This window comes from Mesoplodon densirostris, chromosome 16 (genome assembly GCF_025265405.1).
Source record: "Mesoplodon densirostris isolate mMesDen1 chromosome 16, mMesDen1 primary haplotype, whole genome shotgun sequence".
NCBI lineage: Eukaryota > Metazoa > Chordata > Mammalia > Artiodactyla > Ziphiidae > Mesoplodon > Mesoplodon densirostris.
In genome coordinates this window covers 22,597,632-22,619,043 of record NC_082676.1, presented here as the reverse complement: position 1 = coordinate 22,619,043, position 21,412 = coordinate 22,597,632, and the positions used below count along the sequence as shown (strand labels likewise).

General features: G+C 53.8%; 1 protein-coding gene across 2 annotated transcripts in view; it reads left to right on the top strand.

The window, feature by feature from the left end:
- The window catches only part of SRC (SRC proto-oncogene, non-receptor tyrosine kinase), a 55,699-nt gene that overhangs the window by 3,340 nt on the left and 30,947 nt on the right, over window positions 1–21,412 (top strand). For both annotated transcript variants that reach the window (XM_060120046.1, XM_060120045.1), the window contains exon 2: window positions 18,349–18,416. The gene's annotated coding sequence lies outside the window, so the exon portion shown is untranslated. The remainder of the gene's footprint in view (window positions 1–18,348; window positions 18,417–21,412) is intronic.

The window sequence follows — 21,412 nt, the reverse complement described above, 5'->3', positions numbered from 1 at the left end:
AGGCATTTGAGGCTGGGCTTTGAAAGCAGAGTAGGAGCTCGGTAGCTGGAAGGCAGGAGAGGGTGAGAGCCAGGGGTTGGGGCAGTGCCACGTAGGGTGGCTGGAGACTGGGAGTGAGGTGGGGAGCAGGGAGGGGTCGGCTGGGGAGATGGAGACAAAGCTAGGGTAAGGGCTCAGGACTCAGACAGGCTTGCATTCAAGGTCTGACCGTGCCCGCCTGCTGTGTGTCTTTGGGTCATTCATTCTATCTTTCTGAGACTTAGCTTCCTTGTCTTGCAAATGGGAACAGTAAATATCTTCCTATCAGGTGAGGGTTAAAGAAGGGCCATATGCCCAGTGCCTGGAGCCAGCAGGTGTCAGGAAATGGGACCTGCCTTGTATGGTGTGACACTGGGCGGGTCAGTTCATCCAGTAGGTCTGGCCTCCCCAGCTGTCCGGTGAAGGCTTTGAGTAGATGATTCCCACTGATTCTGAAGGTGCTGGTCTAGGAAAGGATGCTGGCGGCCAAGGCCATCTGTATACTGGGTGACTTGAGTCCTGCCTTGCCCTCTGTGTGTGAGGAGGCTGAGCTGGGAGAGTTCTGCTGGTGTAGCCCATCCCAACTTCTTGAAAGCTTGCCTTTGGTGAGATTAGCCCCATTTTCCACATGTAAATTCTAAGACCCAGAGGGGAAGACACTTGTTAGGGTCTCCCAGTTGCCAAGTGACAGGGCCGCACCTAGGCTGTGGGACTCTGGGCTCCTAGTCCAGGGCTGGGCCTCCCGTGTCTCTGCAGGCCTTACAGCCCCTTCAAAGGCCTCCACCCCCCTGCCCTGGGCTTTTTGACCGGAGCCTCATTTCCTGCCTGAGTTGTGTGGCCCCTGAGCCTCTATCTCCCTTTGGGTTTCCCCAGCCCTTTACTTCCCCTCCATTGCTCCTACCACCTTATCTCCATGGTAAACCACTCTGGTTTCCACTCGAGCCCCTAGAGGGGTGGGGGCCCCTTCCTTTGGGGGCATCTCAGTTTCCTCATCTATGAAGTGGGGGTAGTATGAGTCATGGCTCCCAGGATATCCCAAGGGGACTGAAGTAAAGCGTTTAGGACACATTAGCTCGATAGATAGGGGTGGGGAACAGCCAGACACCTGCTCGAGTCCATTGCTTTCTGGCAGCTGACACCCCCTTCCTGTGACTCAGTTTCTGAAGCTGCAAAATGGGCATGGAGGTTGCACTTAGTACGGCCAAAAGGAGGATGGGGTGAAGCTGTACCTTATGCTGTCACCTGGTAGATGGCTCTGCATCACTGTTCCTGGGGTGGGTGACCCAGTAGGTACCTCCCCTGTGTTCAAGGCCCTGTTCCCAGCTGTCTGTCCAAAGGCAAATCACTCAGCCTCTCTGAACCTCAGCTTCTGCACACCTCCCTTGTGAGGATTAAATCAGAGAATGTCTCCCAGCAGCTTGAAATTATTGGATGCCCAGTAAATGTTACGTCTTTCTTTCCCCCTTCCCCTCCCTTGCGGGGACTCACATATTACCCAGTCTAGGGATGGCCCAGGGTTAGGGTTAGGGTTAAGGTTAGGGTTCGGATTAGGGTTAGGCCTAACCCAGACCTAGATTGCTGTGTTGAAAAACCTTCTGAGATCCAGTCTTGGCTTCATGGGAAAGAGTGCTCTGATAGATTAGTAATGTCTGCCCCAGGCAGAGGATTAGACATCACTGTATGTGTGCCATGAGTTTGTCATTCCTGATCTATTCTGACCTTCTCTTTTCACAGATGGAATTGAGGCCAGAAAGACCCAGGACATATTGTCCAATCAGGGAGAAAAATGCACATCTCCTATCTTTTCATCCAGGGCTCTCCCCACCCAGCCAGCCTGTTCCTTCCCACAATACAGTGCAGGGGATGGGGGGCTGAGTCAAGGAGTAGATGATGGGGGAAGATCCCAGAGGTGGAAGCCAGAACCCTGATTTCCCTACCCCTTTCTGTGGGACCTTGAGCAAGTGACTTCCCCTCCAACCTGAACCCCAGTACCTCCCCTCCCCTTGAAACTACCCAGAGAAGTTCCAGAATAAAATGAGAAGCAAGAGAGGAGAAGAAGCCAGGTGATCTTGCCCAGGTCCTTTCCTCCTCTGGTCTTCAGTTTCTTCATGTGTCCGGCATGGGATCTTCCCTCCTGAGGCTCTGCGACAGGGATCCTAGCCGGGGTTCTCCAGGGGGCTGGCCCGGCTGAGTCCTCTTTGATGACGTGTGAGCCTGGCGATGTCAGCGGGGCTGTGGGGGGCTGTTGAGAGACTGTGGGGATGGGTCCTTGGAGTCCTCAGACCTGCTGGGCTGTGAGGCCGGCACAGGTGGTCTCCCGGCGGGGGGATGGAAGTTGGGGTTAGGGTGGTGTCGGGAAGCTCAGCCTCCCTGTCAAGGTCTGATTATCTTTTCTCCCGCTGCTTTATCCAAATTTGTGGCCTTGACTTTTACTCTGTCTGATGTCGAGGTCCTCACTTGTGTCCCTCTCCGGCCAGGTCATAGCAAGGTGACTTATTCTATTCTTTGTCCCATCCCTGGGGTGGGTGGAATTTTTGTTTCTATTACACAGAAGAGGGAAATGAGGCTCAGAGAGGCCAAGGGCTGGGGCCACAATCACCCAGCAGAGTGAGATGTGAGCCCAGACTTCTGGCTTCTAGTTGATGTGAGGCATCTGAGTCCCACAGGGTGTGCGCTCAGCTTGGCTGAGCTCTTTCCCTGGGTAGAGGGTGGATGTGTTTCTGGGCGGGCAGGTGATCCTGACTTTCTGGGCTTCCACCTCTGGCTGGTGGATCTCCACTCAGATCTGGAGGACTGGGATCTTGCAGGGATCCCCCAGCTTCCAGGATTGGCACATAATGGGTGCTCCATGGATGCTCACGGACTAAAGGGAGTGGAAGTAGCCAGACCTTTGGAACGAATTGGTTCTGGTTCGAGTCCTGGCTCTGCCACTTGTTTGCTATGTGTGATTGTGGGAAACTGGTTGCTCTGAGCCTGAGTCTCCCCATCTCTGAAGTGGGGACGACAATGCCAGTACAGCTTTGACAAGGTGGCGTGAGGGTCAGGTGAGTGAATTTGTGTCTGCTCCGGCGCAGGGCCCCCACACAATAAGTGTTTACGATTTCTGAGTGTCTGTGATTATGAAGGTAATTCCCTGACGAGGCGGGAATCCTGGGTCTCTGCAGGTCAATTGATCCAGGAACGCTAGGGCTAAGACTGGACGCCTGTGTCCAGGCTAGTCCTATGGGGTGGGGCTGGGGGGGCAGTTAACTAGAGACAGACAAATTTGGTGGCTGGACCTACTGGAAGCCGCCAGCTCCAGCCAGCCTCTCTGAGCCCACCTCCCGCCTCAGCCCTTGCCCTCCTGTGGCTTGTCAAGGCCTCCCAGTGCCCTGAGCCCTGGCATTCAAGGCCCCCTCACTGAATGGGTCCATCTCTCTGAAGCTGGCTGCCATTTGAGCACTGGGTGCTTTGCGTCTTTGCCCACGTGGCCTGGAGGCAGGGGCTGTTACTGCTCTTGTGGTTTGGGGAAGGTCCCCAGCAAGGGCCCCTGGAGGTGCTGGTGGTCTGGGCCGAGCTCTTCCCTCTGCTTCACCCTGTCACCTCCCACACTTCCCTTTCACTCAGGGGACCTGTTAGCCTTTCTGAACCATCAGCTGCCTTCCTGCTGGCCCCGGGTTTTCCAGCGTCCATGCTTTACCCTGTGGGTCCTGCTGCCTGGTGTGCCCTCCCTCTCCACACGCATCATGGCTAAGATGCCTCTGCCTCCCGAAAGCTTTTGCTGACCATCCTCTCTGCCCCAACCCAAGTCCATACTTTCCATGCTCCCCTCCTCTGCACCTGCCTTGCCCATTCTCTGCCCTCCCTCATGGCTCTAGCACATTCTGCCTTAGATGGCAAGTCATAGGATTCTTTTTGCCTCTAAGGGAGTACGGTGATAGTCATCACTCCCAAGGGTGCCACACTTTACAGTTTACAAAGCACTTTCCTCAATCGCCTCTGGCCATCCCCAGCAGGGCTGGGAGGGAGACAGACCATCATAAAAAAATCTTCATTTGGGGAATTCCCTGGAGGTCCAGTGGTTAGGACTCTGCGCTTCCATCGTAGGGGGTGCGGGTTCGATCCCTGGTCGGGGAACTAGGATCCTATAAGCCACGCAGCATGGCAAAAAAAAAAAAAAAAGGCTTCCCTGGTGGCGCAGTGGTTGAGAGTCTGCCTGCTGATGCAGGGGACACGGGTTCGTGCCCCGGTCCGGGAAGATCCCACATGCTGCGGAGCGGCTGGGCCCGTGAGCCATGGCCGCTGAGCCTGCACGTCCGGAGCAACGGGAGAGGCCACAACAGTGAGAGGCCTGCGTACCGCAAAAAAAAAAAAAAAAAAAAAAAAAAAAAAAAATTTTCATTTGGCAGATGAGGAAACTGAGGCCTCAAGACGGGGTCATGCCAGACACTACTGTCTCTGCTTGGGCAGGTGGAACTGAACCACCCTCCCCGCATAAGCCCTTAGTCTTTCCAGTGAGGAACTCCTCTTTCAGAGCCCTGTGAAAGCCTCGACTTATTATCAAAAGGAAGATCCAGAAGTTCAGAGAGGTGAAGTGATTTGTCTGAGGTCACACAGCCTGGAAAGCTGGTAGAGCTGGGAGGGTTCCATCTAGGAATTAGAGAAGAGGCAGGTTGTGCCCCCCTTCCCACCCCTTCGGAGTGGAGAGTCAGATACCACCCGGATCCTACAGGAACAGTGAGCCCAGTGGCCCAGCCCTGAGGATTCCTTCCATTGTCATCTGTTCCTTGAGCACATAGTTGAGCCCTTGCCCAGTGCCAGGTGAATAGCTGTGTCTGGTCCCCACAGCATCCCTGCGAGGCGGCAGTTCTGGCCCCATTTTACCAAAGAGCAAACTGAGGCTCAGAGGAGCAAACAGGCTTGCCCAAGCCACCCACTGCATGGATTTGGACCCACGGCCTCCTCAGCACCGCAGGCCGTCCCTGCCTCCTCTGGGCTGAGCCCCACTCTGCCTCCTGCCTGACCCCTGACCCCTCCTCCAACCCCTCCCGCCGCTCCTCTCTGGGCAGCGTGAAGGCCAGGAGCCTCCTCTGGGAAGCCACCCCGCCCCTAGCCCCACGGGTTTCTCCTCTACCTCCATATTAGCTGTGTGACTTTGGTGAGTCAGCTCACCTCTCTCTGCCTCAGTTTCCCCATTTGAAAAACAGGCCTGATGGCAGTATCCACATCACAGACTTGTTCTAAGGATTGAGTGTGGCACTATGCGTGATGCTCTGAGCAATACCAGCATGTGCTAAACGCTCAATGAATGTTAGCTGTTTTATAATTTGTTTCAACCTGGGGAGGAAGGGAATCACAGCCCCATTCTCCAGATAGGAAAACTGAGACCCAGAGAAAGGAAATAGCATCCACCAGGCCACAGGGGGATGTCACAGCCAGAAGGTTCCTGTGGCACATCTCACTTTCCAGATGGGGAAACTGTCCCCTTCCAGGACTCAGTTTTCTCATCTGTGCAGTGGGTCTGTGCATATTTGAGGGGAGATAATTCCATCACTTTGTACCAATGTGGCTCCTCAGTCCTCAGCCACCCTAGGGTGGGGGTCAGAGGGATGTAGGGGCTCTTGTTCTGTCCCCTGTGCCCTGTGGGGCTGTGCCCTGTGTTCTCTGGCCCTGAGTTATGCCAAGTCCCCAAGGCTGGGCCTGTGTAGGAAGCTGAACCAGGCCCTGCCAGGCTTTCTGGGTGCCCTCTGGCTGTCGCCACCCAGGTCCCACCACATCACCTGGTCCACCTGCCTCCTCTGCTCTGTGTCCTGGGCAAATGGCTTCTCTTTTTGAGCCTCAATTTCCTTATCTGTGAGATGGGGGCAGGAGTCTTTTCCTCATAGGACTATTGGGAAGATGTGATAAGCTCATTCCCCCCAGATGCCTGCCCATGTCGGGCTTATAGAAAGTGCCCAGTCCGTGGCTACGGTTACAAGGATTGGCAGGATTCTGACTAGCAGCAAGGGGAGCAGCATTCCAGGCAGAGGACCCGGCTGAGCATAGGCTGGGAGGTGGGATGGTTTAGGGAGCACCCCATGGGTGGGCGGGGGAAAGTGGGAGAGGACCCCCCACCTTCCAGGATTTGGACCAGCCCTGAGGGAGGTGGGCAGGGTGTCAGTGCAGACTGCGGTGGTGTCGACCTCCCCACCCTCCAAACTTTAGATTTCCTTTCACAGCTTTGGGAGCAGCCACCTGCCCTCCCCACCCCCACCCCTGCCAGGTGTTCCCGGAGGCCCTGGAACCAGATGAGCCACAGTTCTATTTGGGGACAATTCTGCTGTTCCCGTTTCTCTCCTGTGCCCTAGTTTCAGAAACGACGTGGGTTTGGTTACCAGTTGGCCGTTGGTGGAAAGCCCTCTCCCCCACTCCGCCCCTACCTTAGATCTGTGGGCAGTGTGGGCAAAATCGGACTCAGTACTGCCTTTGGGAGCTGCTCCTGGCTTCTGCCCCTGGGCTCTCCAGGCAGGGAGTCGGCAGCTGGACTTTTGATTACCTGCTGGTGAGGTCTGGGCCTTGTGCTGGGTGCTGGGGACCCCAAAGATTCACTCTGGGAGCAGCCTACAACCTGGGGGAGCCAGACACAGACCCTGATCATTGCCCTACCATGAGGTAGGCACCATAAGAACTGGGGCAGCTCTTATGATGCCAGAAGGGCTTTGCAGAGGAGGTGATAACCTGGCCTGAAGCTTAAAGGGTGAGCAGGAGCTCATGAGGGGAAAAGAAGGGTGAGGGCCTCCCAGGAAGAAGAGATAGCATGAGCAGAGATCTGGAGGTGGGAAAGAGCCTGATGTGTGTCCATGTAGCCTGGGGAGGTGGGGAGCGGCAGGTCAAGTACAAGGTATTTAGATGATGACTGAGTTGATCAGGCAAGGCTCTGGCCTGGTGCTGCTGGGAGCAGGGCAGGCCTCCTGCGGAAGGTGTAAAGGGAGGACAGAGAGAAGGATCAGGCCGGGCTCAGGTGCTCAGTTACTGTTGCCAAGTGAAGGTATAGCCCACAGAGGCTGGGGTTCAAGATAAGAATCAAGAGCCCCTACCTGGGACAGAAGGTAGGGGCTGGTCTGGGGTCTTGGAGGGAGTGGGTCAGGGAAGACTTCCTGGAGGAAGCGGTACATATGACATACCTGGAAGAATGGAATGGTTCTCTGGGAGCAGGTGGAGCTTGAGAAAGGCCTGAAGATGCAGTGTGAATAGTTGCTCTTGTTGGAGCTCAGAGGAGCGGTAGAGTTTGGCCCTGAGAGGTGGCTGGTGCCAGTCAATGGAGGGCTGGGAGTACCCGCCTGGGGAGACCACACACTGCCCTCGGGCAGCGAGGAGAGGCGCGGAGGAGGGGGTGCAGAACTGATTTGTCTGGTGCTGTGGGTAGTGCCCAGCTGAGGGTAGGTGTCCCGTCAGCAGTGTGGCTCTGGTGACTTCCCTGAGAGCAGATGGGCCTGGAGAGAGGGTGGGTGGCGGCCAGGCAGGTGGCAGGTATGGGACCGACAGCGGAGCGGCGGGTGAGGGGTGGGGGATGTCTGCCCCCTGGTCTGCCTGCCCACACAGCCTTTCCCTGTGCACACCTGCCTGGCAGGAAGCGGTGGAGACATGTTGGGGCCGGCAGACTCCAAAGGCACCTGGGGCACGGGCTGGGCGTGGGGCGAGGGCTCCGGGGTTCAGGGCCCGACCTCCCTCCCTTGTTGGGTAAACCTCGCCAGGTGGGTAGTCTCCTGGTAGCATGAAGGGTCAGGCATGGTTGCCCACTTGTACCTTCAAAAGGCCCCTCCACCCTGCTGAACCCAGAGGGTCTATACTCCAGACATGGTGAGTTGAGAGCTGTGGCTGAAGACTCTGGTGCCAGGTGGGCCTGGGTTTGAATCCCAGCTTTGCTCTTGGCTGGCTGGGAGACCTTGGCCAGATAACTTTGCCTCAGTTTCTATATCTAAAAATTCCGGTCGTCCTAGAACCTCCCTCCTAGGGCTCCTAGGGAGGATTAATGAGATTTTAGAAGGCTGTGCCCAGTACTGTGTCAGTCCCTGGGATCTGGCTTTGGAGCTGTTGGCCCAGCTGACGGGGGGGGGGGGTGCCGGGACCTGTTGGGAGGCTGAGGGGCAGCTTCCGGTCTGCCCCGGGCTCTCAGCACTGAGGACAAAGCTCCTTTGTGGTGGGACAGATGGAGTCTGGGAGCCCCCCCTCTTTGGGACCAGGGGGCCATCGGCCCCGCCTTCTCACCCAGTTCCCCTGGGGGAAGGAGCTTCCTCAGACAGAGAGGATGGGAAATGAAAGTCGGGCTGTGTAGGAGGAGAGGCTGCAGTTGCAGAGCCTGTCTGGTGAGCTTGGATGCACCCTTCCCTTCTCCGGGCCACCTTTGCAGAGCCCTGGGCAACCCTGGTAAGTCCCAGGCCCACTGTGTGTGCCCTGTTCACTTACCCATCCATCCATCTATCCATCCATCTTATCCATCTATCATCCATCCATCCATCCCTCCATTCATCCTTTTGTTCATTTGTTCATTCATTCAGTAATTACCAAGTACCCACTCCATGCTAGGCCCTGTACTTTGGGCCAGTGTCTATTCTGACCAGATGGCGCCGCAGCATCCCAGCTGTTAACTATTTTGAATATTACGCCCACTGCAGAGTATTCAGCTGTGAGTGAGGCAGAAGTGGCCCCTGTCCTCATCAGACATGTAGTCATACAGTATGTTACGTCATCAGAGCCATGGTACATGCTGGGAAGGAGAAGTTGAAGGTTCTCACTTGGGCTGGGGGAGGTCAGAGAGGCCTCCCGTGAGGAGGTAGCTTTTGAAATGAGACTCAAAGAGAGAGTGGAATTGGCTGGGCGTGTTGCTATTTAAAACGGTGGTCAGGAAAGGCCTCTCTGAGCAGGAGACATTTGAGTAAAGCACCTGAAGGAAGTGAGGGAGTCAGGCATTTGTCTGGAGGAAGTATGCTCTGGGTGGAGGGAACAGCTAAGTGCAAAGGCTCCGAGACAGATGTGTATTGGGTTCTCAGGGAAAGGGGAAGTGGCCAGTGTGGGTGGAGCAGGAGTGAAGGGGGTGGGGCTGGTAGTGTCCACTGCAGGACCTTGGAGGCCCCCCCGCGAGGACTTTGTCTTTTGTCTTGGAGTGTGAGCTGTGAGGGGTGTAAGCAGGAGGGATGGGTTCAGATGGACATTTCAAAAAGGCTCTCTGCCTACAATTGGCCAGCCTGGAGGGCTGGACGAGGGGGCGACCATCGTGGGAGGGAAGGAGGTGGATTCAGGATGTGTTTGGAGGTGAGACTGACAGGGCTTGGAACTGGATTACATGGGGCACAGGAAGAATCATCCTTCCTCTCTTGGGCTGCTGGTGATGAGGGGCTGAGCCTCTGCCACAGACCACTGGGCTTCTGGTTCATGTTCACTTTCCCTCCCCCTAATCCATCTGGAGGCCCGTAGGCCCAGCAGCTTCTCCACCTTGTCCTGAGGGTTGGACTGAGTCTTCCAGTTCCCGTGGCTATTTGTGGCTTTAAATAGCGGTATCCCTTAGGCAAACCTGGCAGGATCCTACCCATTTTACAGATGAGAGAACTGAGGCTTCGAGTGGTACACCCATGGCCTGGGTTACACAGTGAGGGCAGGGTTGGGGCTTGGCCTCTAAAGACTCAGGAGGATCAATGGATTTGGGGAATATGGACCCTGCCATTTCAGGGGGTACCTGAGATTTCTTTCCTACCCTGAACTATCTTGGGGAGATAGAGGCTGCCCAGGGGTGGGGTGGGGGCCCGAACTCCAACTTGCCTCAACTAGGCCTCAGTTTCCTCTGCTGGGAAATGGGCACAGTAACAGTCCCCATCTCACCGTGTTGTTGGGAGGACCGGGTGAAACAGTGCATGTAAAGCTGGATGCCAGGCATAGAGTTAAGTGTTCAGTGATCAACACGTATTTTTTTAAATTTATTTTTTGAATTTATTTTATCTATCTTTGGCTGTGTTGGGTCTTCACTGCTGCGCGTGGGCTTTCTCTAGTTGTGGAGAGCGGGGGCTACTCTTCGTTGCAGTGTGTGGGCTTCTCATTGCGGTGGCTTCTCTTGCTGCGGAGCACGGGCTCTAGGTGTTCAGGCTTCAGTAGTTGCAGCACGCAGACTCAGTAGTTGTGGCTCACGGGCTCTAGAGCACAGGCTCAGAAGTTGTGGTGCACGGGCTTAGTTGCTCCACGGCATGTGGGATCTTCCCGGACCAGGGCTTGAACCCGTGTCCCCTGCATTGGCAGGCGGACTCTCAACCACTGTGCCACCAGGGAAGCCCTCAGCAGGTATATTTTATCATTGTTCTTTCTGTGGGGAGTAAGGACGTGTGTGAGTCCGGGCTCTGGCCATGTCTATCCTCAGAGGTGGGCTTTGGGGGCAGGGCTGGAGTCGCCGAGGTGGCCTCTTCTAGATAAATCGGCACCTTGGGATGGAGGGTCCCTGGAATCCATGCCCAGCACTGCTTTCCACCTGGGGAAACGGTCCTGAAAGGGCCGCGATTGGCTCAGGGCTGTGCAGCACCGTGGGGCAGAGCCAGGCTTTACACAAGGTTCCCTGCTGCCTTGCCCTGCTCCGGCGCCGACCACTTCCCGGCCTTGCCCTTCTGTCTCGGGCTTCTAGGCTGTGGACGGGTCCTAGCGGGAAGGGATCCTGCCCTTTACAGAGCAAGTCAGGGCCTGGGGTCTGGAAAGGGAGCCCCCTACTGCCCAGGAAGAAACCCAAGAGCCGCACGGGCTGGAACAGTTCTGTCTCCACGGGGCCGGGATTAGTGGGAGCAGCACCGTCCACTCGCTTAGCTTTCTCCCTCCCTGAGCGGCGGGTCCCGGCTCCGGCAGCACGGCTCCGGCAGCACCCCTCCGTCTGCCCGCCGTGCCAGCCTGAGCCTGCAGCGCCCGCCCCGCCCTGGCCGCACTGGCAGAGCCGGTTTGAGGCCTGCCAGCCCTGAGTGTGTTAGCACCGGGAACACGGGACCAGACACGTTCCGGATGCCCTGGCCCACGGACGGGCCCTGGCTCACGCTTCACTCACTCCTGGCTCATGCAGCAGGCATCCCCGGTACCCATGCCATGCCTGAGGCCGTGCCAGGTGAGGCTCGGGGTCTACAGCTGTCTCAGACTTGCACACTGTCCCATGTAACCAGGGTGGTCAGAGGCTCTGCCACGGGGGCATGCCAGGCAGGAGAGTGCAGTGGTCGGGGCATAGGCTGTGGGGCTGGGCAGACCTGGGGCTGAGGCCTGTATCTCTTTATCTCCTGGGGCCCCGGGTAGGACCCATTCATCCCTCCCTCCACTCCTCCCTCCCTCCCTCTATCCATCCCACCATCCTTTTCTCCCTCCCTCTCCTTCCATCCCTCCCTCCCTCCCTTCATCCCTCCCTCCACTCCTCCCTCCCTCTATCCATCCCACCATCCTTTTCTCCCTCCCTCTCCTTCCATCCCTCCCTCCCTCCTTTCATCCCTCCCTCCACTCCTCCCTCCCTCCCTCTATCCATCCCACCATCCTTTTCTCCCTCCCTCTCTCCTTCCATCCCTCCATCCCTCCCTCCATCTACCCCTCCCTCCCACAAATATTTACTGAGCGCTACTATGTGCCAGACAATGTTCTAGAGGCTGGAGATACAGCAAAGAACCAACCAGACAAAAATCTGTGCTCTCACAGAGCTGACATTCTAGTGGGGGAGACAAAAACACAACCAATAAGGAAAATATGCACATGGTCTGTTAGAATGTGATAGGTGTCATGGGTCAAATGTAAAGCTGGGAAGACTGGCTGGGTTGTACAGAATGGGTTGTGATTAGATAGGATGGCGGGCCTGAGGGTGGGGGGGTGGGAGTGGAGACCTCTCCCAGAAGCTCACCTCCCAGGAGGGGTGGGAGGAGCCACGTAGCTCCCTGGGGCAAGAGATCCCAGGTAGAGGGAACCGCCAGTGCAAAGATCGGAAGGTAGTGGCAGGCTGGAGTGTTGGAGGAACAGCGAGGAGTCCAGGGGAACAGAGCAAGCGCGGGGAGAATGACAGGAGGAAAGGGCTGAAAGATGCGGGAGTGTCCAGGGAGGGCCTCTGGACCCTTCTGATGTTGGCTCTTACCTCCCAGTGAGGCGGGGGCCGCAGGAGACTTTCTGAGAGCATCTGGCTGCTGTTGTGGCGAGCAGACTGGGGGCTGAGCGTGGAGACAGGCGGACCAGAGGGACGACTGCATTGGTCCAGCGAGGGGAAGGGGTGACAGTGGTTGGCCCAGGCTGGGGCAGTTGGTGGGGCAGCAGGGGGTCAAACATTGTTTTGCATTATTTTATTTCATCTTCCTTTTTTTTTTTTTTTTTTTTGTGGTACACGGGCCTCTCACTGTTGTGGCCTCTCCCGTTGCGGAGCACAGGCTCCGGACGCGCAGGCTCAGCAGCCATGGCTCACGGGCCCAGCCGCTCTGCGGCATGTGGGATCCTTCTGGACCGGGGTACGAACCCGTGTCCCCTGAATTGGCAGGCGGACTCTCAACCACTGCGCCACCAGGGAGGCCCTCATCTTCCTTTTTAAACTCTTTGTTATGGAAGCATATTAGCATAACAAACCTCATGAACCTGTCACTGAGCCCCAAGCACCACCCATGGCCTGGCCTGTCCCCTTCACACCTGTTCCGTCCCACCCCCTTCCTGTGTCATTTTAAAGCAAATCCCGCACGCATGTCTTCGTTCACGTGTAAATCTTTCAGTGTGTATCTCTAAAAGATAAGACTCATGTTCAAGAAAGTAGCCACAAAACCATAATCTACCTGAAAGAAATGCACAATAGTTCCTTAATATCCACAAAATCCCCTTCGTCCCCAGATATATTTTGAGGTGAAGCTGATGCCTCCGGGCCTCCCTGTCTTTGCCATTTTAAAGCGAGGTTCATAACGGCCCCTCCTCCCAGGCTGTTGTGAGATAATCCAGGTAAAATACTGAGCACCGGGCCTGGCATACAGTAGGTGCTCAACAGGTATCAGCTGCTACTCTTATTGGTTAATGGCAAATACTTACAGCACATTTGCTAAGGTCTGGGCTCTGTTCTAAGCCCTACAAATATGACTTCATTTAATCCTCACAACAATCCTTGGAGGTAATTATTATTTTTATCCCTATTTTATAAGTGAGGAAACGGAGGCACAGAGAGGTAGAGTAACTTTTCCAAGGTCACACAGCTAGGAAGGGTCAGAGCTGGGTTTTGAACCCAGACAGTACAACTTTTTTTTTTTTTTTTTTTGGTTGCACCACACAGCTTTCCGGTCACAGTTCCCCGACCAGGGATTGAACCCAGGCTATCACAGTGAAAGCACTGAGTCCTAACCACTGGACTGCCAGGGAAGTCCCCAAGCAGTACAACTCTTAGTCCCCATGTGATGCAGGCTATGTGAACCCAGAAAAAGAGAGGTACCTCTCTCAGTTGGAGGGTAGGCAAGGTCAAGTATGACCTGTGGTCAGGCCCATAGGGTGCCCTGGAGTTCATGGGGGGCATGGGGAGGTGGGTGGTGAAGCCTCAGGAGAGGAAACAGCATGTGCAAAGGGCTGGAGGCTAGAGGGTGATTACGAGTCCAGGGAGGGTTAAGTGGTGGGGAGGAGGGAGTGTGCAGCAGACTCCCCTCCACCCTTGGCCTTGATCCCACGAACAGCCCGTAGGAGCATTAAGGGTTTCGGCTCTCTTGCTGACCACTGTCCTCAACCTCAGGCTCGGATGCCTTCTCCCTCAGAGACCTGCCAGAGCCCCCATTTCATGGATGAATAAAGGAAGGCCTGGACCCTCCCGAGGTCACACGTCCAGGGTGGCACCTGTGAGCTTTGAGTGTGGGGGGTTGAGCACAGGGCCGGCAGTGTGGAGGGGCCTGGCCGCCAGGTGCTTCTGCCCACCCGTGTCCCTGGATGGAGCTCCTGCGTGGGTGGGGGCGGGGACGAGGGGGCACTGTGTGTTCCCAGAGCAGGGAAGCAGCCAGAGCTGCTGGCAGGAATAGCGGGCACCATGGGCAGGGGCCGGCTGGCATCTGTCCCCCCAAGGCCTGTCAGCCATCAGCCAGTGGGGGTGGAACCACGGGGCGGGGCCTGGGAAACATGACCTTGGAGAGGCTGGGAGAGAGCAAAACGTGTCACCTCAGTGTTCCCTGTGGTCACCACTGATGCTGGGGGTCTGTTAAGGAATCCTTGGCATGCCAGGGCCTTTGTCCAGGTGCAGATGCTGAGGCCCAAGAGGGGGCGTGACTTGCCGAGGTCACATGGAGATTCTGATGGAGGCCTTCCACTTAGCCACATGGTGGCCAGCCCTCATCTGGCCGGGCCAGGTGGTACCTTTCTGGATCCCTGGGACTTGCCTGGTCTGTGGTCCTTTGGGGCCAGCATCTCCTCTTCTAGCTCCTCCTCAGCCCAGCGCTCCTGGGCCTGGTGCCCCAAGAATCTTATCTTCAGTCTGGGTCCCAGTCCCACACCCTCATTCAAGAGCTGGCCTCCACCTTGCTGTGTGACCTAAGGCTTAGTGCTCCCCTCCTGGCCTGTGAGCTGCCCTCCCCATCCACCTGCCAGTCTGCCTGGCCTGGATTCTGGGATAGAGGGTGTCGGAGGGGGGCGGTCAGTGAAACCTCCCAACCCTGCCAACCTCACCAGCCCCAAAGATGCTCCATGGCAGGAGGACCCAGCAGCCAACTTCTCAGTGCCCTTCCTCTTGGGTGGGGGCCTTGGAGAAGGGAGATAGTGGGTGTGGGGGAGATGGAGGCACCCACTGTGTGCCTGTCTTTCCCCCCATTTTGCTGCTGGAGAAACTGAGGCTACATGACTTAAACTGACCTGGCTCTTTGCCTTTCTCTAAATGGTCCCACCTCGGGGCCTTTGGCCAAGTAATCCCTTCTGCCTGGATCATGCTTCCCCTTCCTCTTTTCACAAACTGCTCAGCCTTTGGACCTCAGCTGAGATGTCCTCTCCTCTGGGAAGTCCACCATAGTTTAGGTGTCTCCTCTGAAGCTGATCACTGTGCTCTGATAGGATCACTGTGGGATGAAGCCTCAGTAACCTCCCCACCCCGTCCCTCCCAGCACACTCAGGGGCCTGAGAAAATCTTCATGGGCTTCTCTCTCAAATTTTCAGGTCTTTCTGACCTAAATTGCTGGACGGGTCCCTCTCGGGGCCTCCCTCTGACCTCCTCGTGCCTGGGCCAAAAGCCTGCAGCGACCCAGTTAAGCTGGAACCCACTCAGTCCAGACCTGCACATCTGACCTTCCTGCCTCAGGGCCTTTGCACTCCACTTCCTGGCTGGGGCAGCTTCCTGGAGTCCTGTGTGCTCATGTGTAAGATGACTGTGGCCATAGCTTGTTCCAGGGCTGTTGGGAGCATGGAAGGGGTAGTGTGAACCCCAGGTGGGAGGGCATGAGGGGGAAAGGTGTGGTCTCCACACCGCCATCAGCACGCCCCATTCCACCCCACCAGCCTGCACTGGAGCAGCCGATGGTGTTGAGTTCTGGGGAGGAGCCTGAGCTGGCCGTGGCCCTGGCTTCTTCCTTGGGTCCTTCCCAGTGGCCCAAGGGGTGGTAGCCCCCCTTCAGGGAGAAGCTCAGAGAGGGAGGAACTTGTCACTTAGCTGCTAAGAGGCGGGATTTTAATCACATCATTTAACCTGTCTGTGTTTCCGTTTCCTCTTGGCTGTCAAATGGGGTGATAAGAATGGCACATAGGGACTTCCCTGGCGGTCCAGTGGTTAAGACTCTGCGCTTCCCTTGCAGGGGGTGCGGGTTTGATCCTTGGTCGGGGAACTAAGATCCTGCATGCCACACGGTGCGGCCAAAAAAAAAAAAAAAAAAAAAGCGCTAAATGAATATTAGCTGTTGCTACTGCTGTTAATCTTACTACTGTCATTATTCACACTCCCGTGCTCTGAAGCAGGACTCTCTTCTCTATTCCGAAACCACTTGTAGAAAAACACCTCAGGTGAGCACATCATTCTTTTGAAAGTCTGAAGGAAGAAAGGGAATCAGAAGATTCCTGCCTACGTGTGGGAGGCTCCAGGGGAGGCAGGAAAGGGTCACAGCCCCCACTTTTGGGATGGGCATGATGGGCTGGCACCCTCTCCCCCGCTCCTCCAGCCTCAGCTTCCTCCCCTGTGGACACGGGCCAGTGCTGGTGGTACCTACCCCCTAGGGCTGTTGCGAGGAGGGCAGAGCATCAGCTGGGGACCCAGCCTTGGAGGTTCACAAGGGTGACAGGTTCATTCCGTAAGTGGTCCTTCTTGGGCTGTGTGGCCTTGGGCCAGCCACTCCCCCTATCTTGGCCTCCATTACCCTAGTAGAAAATGGACTGGCTGAGGGCCCTGCTTAGTCCCTGGTGTAATAACTCCCTGCGAGAGCCCAGCTGGGACTGGTGCCCTTGGAGAGAAGGGTCAAAGTGGCCTGGGGCCAGGAGAGCCAGGATCCCCAGCTGGTCCTCTGCTGTCTTGGATGGTGGCCTGGGCACCTGACTTGGCTTTTCTGAGCCTCTCTCTGTTGCCTTCTCTGGGAGATGGGGGCTGATCGTCCCTGTGAAGCAGGGTCCTGGTGGGAACTGGAGAGCTGAACAATAACCACGGAAATAATAAGGTAGCAGTGGTGGTCGCGCCCCCCTTTATCCAGCATGGCCTGCATGCCCAGGGCACACGTGGTTAGCTCATTTGCTCTTGCAACTGTCTGGGGTGATTATGGGTGTCTCCATGGTACTGAAGGAGGCTTTGGTTGACTTGCCCAGAGTTCTCCCAGGGCCACAGCAGGAGCCCCCTTAACCAGGATGCTGCAACCCGCCTGACTCTGATGGGTGCCTGATGGGGCCTTTTTGCTTCCTCCTCTCCAGAGGCAGGACAGATGGACTCAAATGGGCTGTGGCCGCCCCCCCCCCCCCATTCCCCACACAACCACCACCACCCACTCCTCCCACCCCCGGTTGGGCCACTGTTATCAGGAGACATTCCTGGACTGGCTGAGAACAGTTTCCACCTTGGGTGCTTTTTTTTTTTTTTTTTTTTTTTTTTGCGGTACGCAGGCCTCTCACTGCTGTGGCCTCTCCCGTTGCGGAGCACAGGCTCCGGACGCGCAGGCTCAGCGGCCATGGCTCATGGGCCCAGCCGCTCCGCGGCACATGGAATCTTCCCGGACCGGGGCACGAACCCGTGTCCCCTGCATCGGCAGGCGGACTCTCAACCACTGCGCCACCAGGGAAGCCCCACCTTGGGTGCTTTTGAGAAGGGATGTGACTGCTGATACAGGCCCTGGCAGTGGCTCCCTTGGGGGATGGGCCGTGGGAGGCTACGGAGCCCAGACAATCCGAGTCTGCCTGCCGCTGCTGTCTCTTATGAGCCGTGTGGCCTTAGGCAAGTAACTTGACCTCTCTGGACCTCAGTTCCCTCATCTGCAAAATGGGGCTGACCACATAGCACTGCAGAGGGTTCACCTGCAGTAGTGAACTTCTCAGCTGGTGCCTGGCACACAGGAGCCTCTACCCATCAACCAGGTGCTGTTATCATCTGAGAACCAGTTGTCCCTCCTCTTTGTTGGGGCCCCCAGTTTAGACGGCATCTTTATGCACCTTCTGATGAGTGCACATTGGGATGGCCCTTGTGGGCTTTCTCTTCTCCAGGCTCGTGGGACACGGGAAGGGTGGAGCTGGGAGAGGACCTTTCCAGAAGTTGAGAAGGTGCTGTGTGACCTTAGGCAGCCTCTCTCCCTCTCTGAGCCTCCTTTTCCTGGTCTGCTCTATGAACACTTGGACCTGGGTGAGGCTCTGCCCCAGCCCCTTGTTGTCTTCACACTCTCTGTAATTCCTCCCTTCGATGGTCCAGCTACTTGGCTTTGTCTGTCTTTCCTATGAGAGTGTCTGGCGCATAGTCGGTGCTCAGCTGAGCTTTGTTGAAGGAGCCAGTGAATGAACGACTGAGCGAATACCCAGGGCTTTCCTACCTCCAGGCCTTTGCCTGCACAGCTCCCTCTGCCAGAGGCACAGCCCCCAGTTATCTCTATTTGTGGACCTCCTTCTCGACCTTGAAGCCCTTCTCAAATGCTGCCTCCCCCAGGAATCCTTTCCCAGTTCCTCCCAGTTGGAGGGGATTGCTGATGCTCTGAACACTTGGTCCAAGCCTCTCTGGCACTTGTTAACAATCCACCTTGGTGTACGTAGTAACATATTAATAACCAGCATGAACCATGCACCTACCACATGGAGTAGGACCATGCACCTACTGCTAGGAGCCAGACACAGACACGGTGGGGAGCCCTGTGCGTATGTGCGTGCGGGGCCTTGTCTTATTTAATCCTTCACAACAACTTTGCAAGGCAGATACTATTATTATCCCTCTCTTTGCAGAGCACAGAGGCTCAGAGAAGTGAAGTGACTTCCCAGCTATGAGAGAGAGCGCCAGGATCTGATACCAGGTAAACCTGTCTTTTTTCTTTCTTTCTTTCTTTCTTTTTTTTAAATTAGTTTTTATTGGAGTATAGTTGATTTACAATGTTGTTTTAGTTTCTGCTGTACAGCAAAGTGAATCAGTTATACATATATATATATATATATGCACTCTTTTTTAGATTTTTTTCCCATACAGGTCATTACAGAGTATTGAGTAGAGTTCCCTGTGCTATATAGTAGATTCTTATTAGTTATCTATTTTATATATAGTAGTGTGTATATGTCAACCTTTTTCTTAAAAAGGAAAGAAAAAGCATTAACACACACAGTAAAAAAGAATTCAAACAGTACAAAAGAAGGCAGGGAAAAGTAAACCTCTCTGGCACCCAGGTCTCCTTGCTAGAGGCAGCCACGGGAGGAGTTTCTGGTGTGTTCTTCCAGGGAGTCCAGGCATATGTAAGCATGGATATTAGAAAAAATAATTTAAAAACCTCAAGTGATCATGCATGGTATACTCAGCTCTACATGTGACTGTTTGCTCTTGACAGTGTGCCTTGGAGATGATTTTGTGCTGCTTCTTTCCTTTTCCTGATTGCGTAGTATTCATTGTGTGGATGGAGACCATGCTTTATTTAATTAGAGAAGACTACTTTTGGTTGTTTCTAGCCTTTTACTTACTGCAGACCATTCTGCAATGCATATCTTCCATCGTGTGCTTAGTGTTCATGTGTGAGGAGACCTCTAGGATTAATCCCAAATTGCAGTGTCCGAGAACGTGTGCAGTTGTAATTTTGTTAGATATGGCCAGATGGTCCTTCACGGAGGTGGCACTTGATGTACCTTCACACCACATCCACTTCTTCCCCTTGCTCTCACCAGCACAGGTTGATCTAGAATTTGGGGATCTGTCAATCTAATAGATGAACAGTGGCCTCTGGTGTAGTGTTTTTTTTTTTTTTAAACACAGCTTTATTGAGATAGAATTCACATACCAGACAATTCACCCATTTAAAGTGTACAGTTTATTTATTATGTATGTATCTATGTATGTATTTATTTATTTATTTGAATTTTTATTGGAGTATAGTTGATTAACAATGTTGTGTTAGTTTCTGCTGTACAGCAAAATGAATCAGTTATACATATATAAACTTTTTTTTTAGCTTCTTTTCCCATATAGGTCATTAGAGTATTGAATAGAGTTCCCTGTGCTATACAGTATATCTATTTTATATATAGTAGTGTGTATATATCAATCCCAACCTCCCAATTTATCCCTCCCCCAAAGGGTACAATTTAATGGTTTTTAGTGTAGTCACAGAGTTGTACAACCATCACCACAATCAATTTTAGAACAATTTCATCACCCCCAAAAAGAAACTGTGTAACCCATTTAGTCAGTCTCCACTGCCCCACAAACCTTCCTCCCCCAGCCCCAGGTGACAACTAGTTTAATTTATGTTTCTATAGATTTGCTTATTCTGGAACTTTCATGTAAATGGAATCATACAATACCTAGTCTTTTGTGTCTGGCTTCTTTCACTTAGCATGTTTTCGAGGTTCACTCATGTTGTAGCATGTATCAGTACTCCATTCCTTTTTCTTGCCAAATAATATTCTGTTATATGGATATACCACATTTATTTACCCATTCATCAATTGATGGACATATGGTTGTTTCCACTTTTTGGCTATTATGAATAATGCTTCTATGAACACTCATGTTCAAGTTTTTATGTGGATATGTTTTCTTTTCTCTTGGGTCTATATCTAGGAGTGGGACTTCTGGGTCATATGGTAACTCTATATTTAACCTTTTGAGGGACTGCCAGACTGTTTTTTCAAAACAGCTATACCATTTCACATTCCCACCAGTAATGTATGAAGTTTCTAATTTCTCTACATCCTTGCCAACAACTTGTTGTTTTCTATCTTTTTAATTACAGCCATCCTAGTGGGTGTGAAGTGGTATCACATTGTGGTTTTGATTTGCATTTTCCTGATGACTATTAATGTTGAACATCTTTTCATGCAGTTACTAGCCATATATTTTCTTTGGAGAAATGTCTATTCAGATCTTTTGCCCATTTTTAAGTTGGGTCATTTCTCTTTTTGTTTGTTGAGTTGTAAAAGATCTTTATATATTCTAGATACAAGTCCCTTATCAGATATATGGTTTGCAAATATTTTCTCCCATTTGGTGGATTCTTTTTACCTTCTTGATGGTGTCCTTTGACACACAAACGTTTTTAATATTTTTTTGTAAATTTATTTATTTTATTTATTTATTTTTGGCTGCATTGAGTCTTCATTGCCGTGCACGGGCTTTCTCTAGTTGTGGCAAGCGGGGGCTACTCTTCGTTGCAGTGTGTGGGTTTCTCATTGCGGTGGCTTCTCTTGTTGCAGAGCACGGGCTCTAGGCTTGTGGGATTCAGTAGTTGTGGCACACGGGCTCAGTAGTTGTGGTGCACGGGCTTAGTTGCTCCGCGGCATGTGGGATCTCCCCAGACCAGGGCTCAAACTCGTGTCCTCTGCATTGGCAGGTGGATTCTTAACCACTGCGCCACCAGGCAAGTCCAAACGTTTTTTAATTTTTTTTTTTTTTTTTTTTTTTTGCGGTACGTAGGCCTCTCACTGTTATGGCCTCTCCTGTTGCAGAGCACAGGCTCCGGACGCGCAGGCTCAGCGGCCATGGCTCACGGACCTAGCCGCTTCGCGGCATGTGGGATCCTCCCAGACCGGGGCGCGAACCCGTGTCCCCTGCATCGGCAGGCGGACTCTCAACCACTGCGCCACCAGGGAAGCCCGAAACGTTTTTTAATTTTGATGAAGTTCAGTTTATCTATTTTTTCTTTTGTTGCTTGTGTCATGACTAAGAAACTATTGTGATCCAAAGTGGGGAAGTTTATGCCTGTATTTTCTTATAAGATTTTTAAAGTTTTACCTTGTACTTTTAGATTTGTGATCCACTGTGAGTTAATTTTTGTGTGGGGTTTGAGGAAGGTGTCCAGCTTCCTTCTTT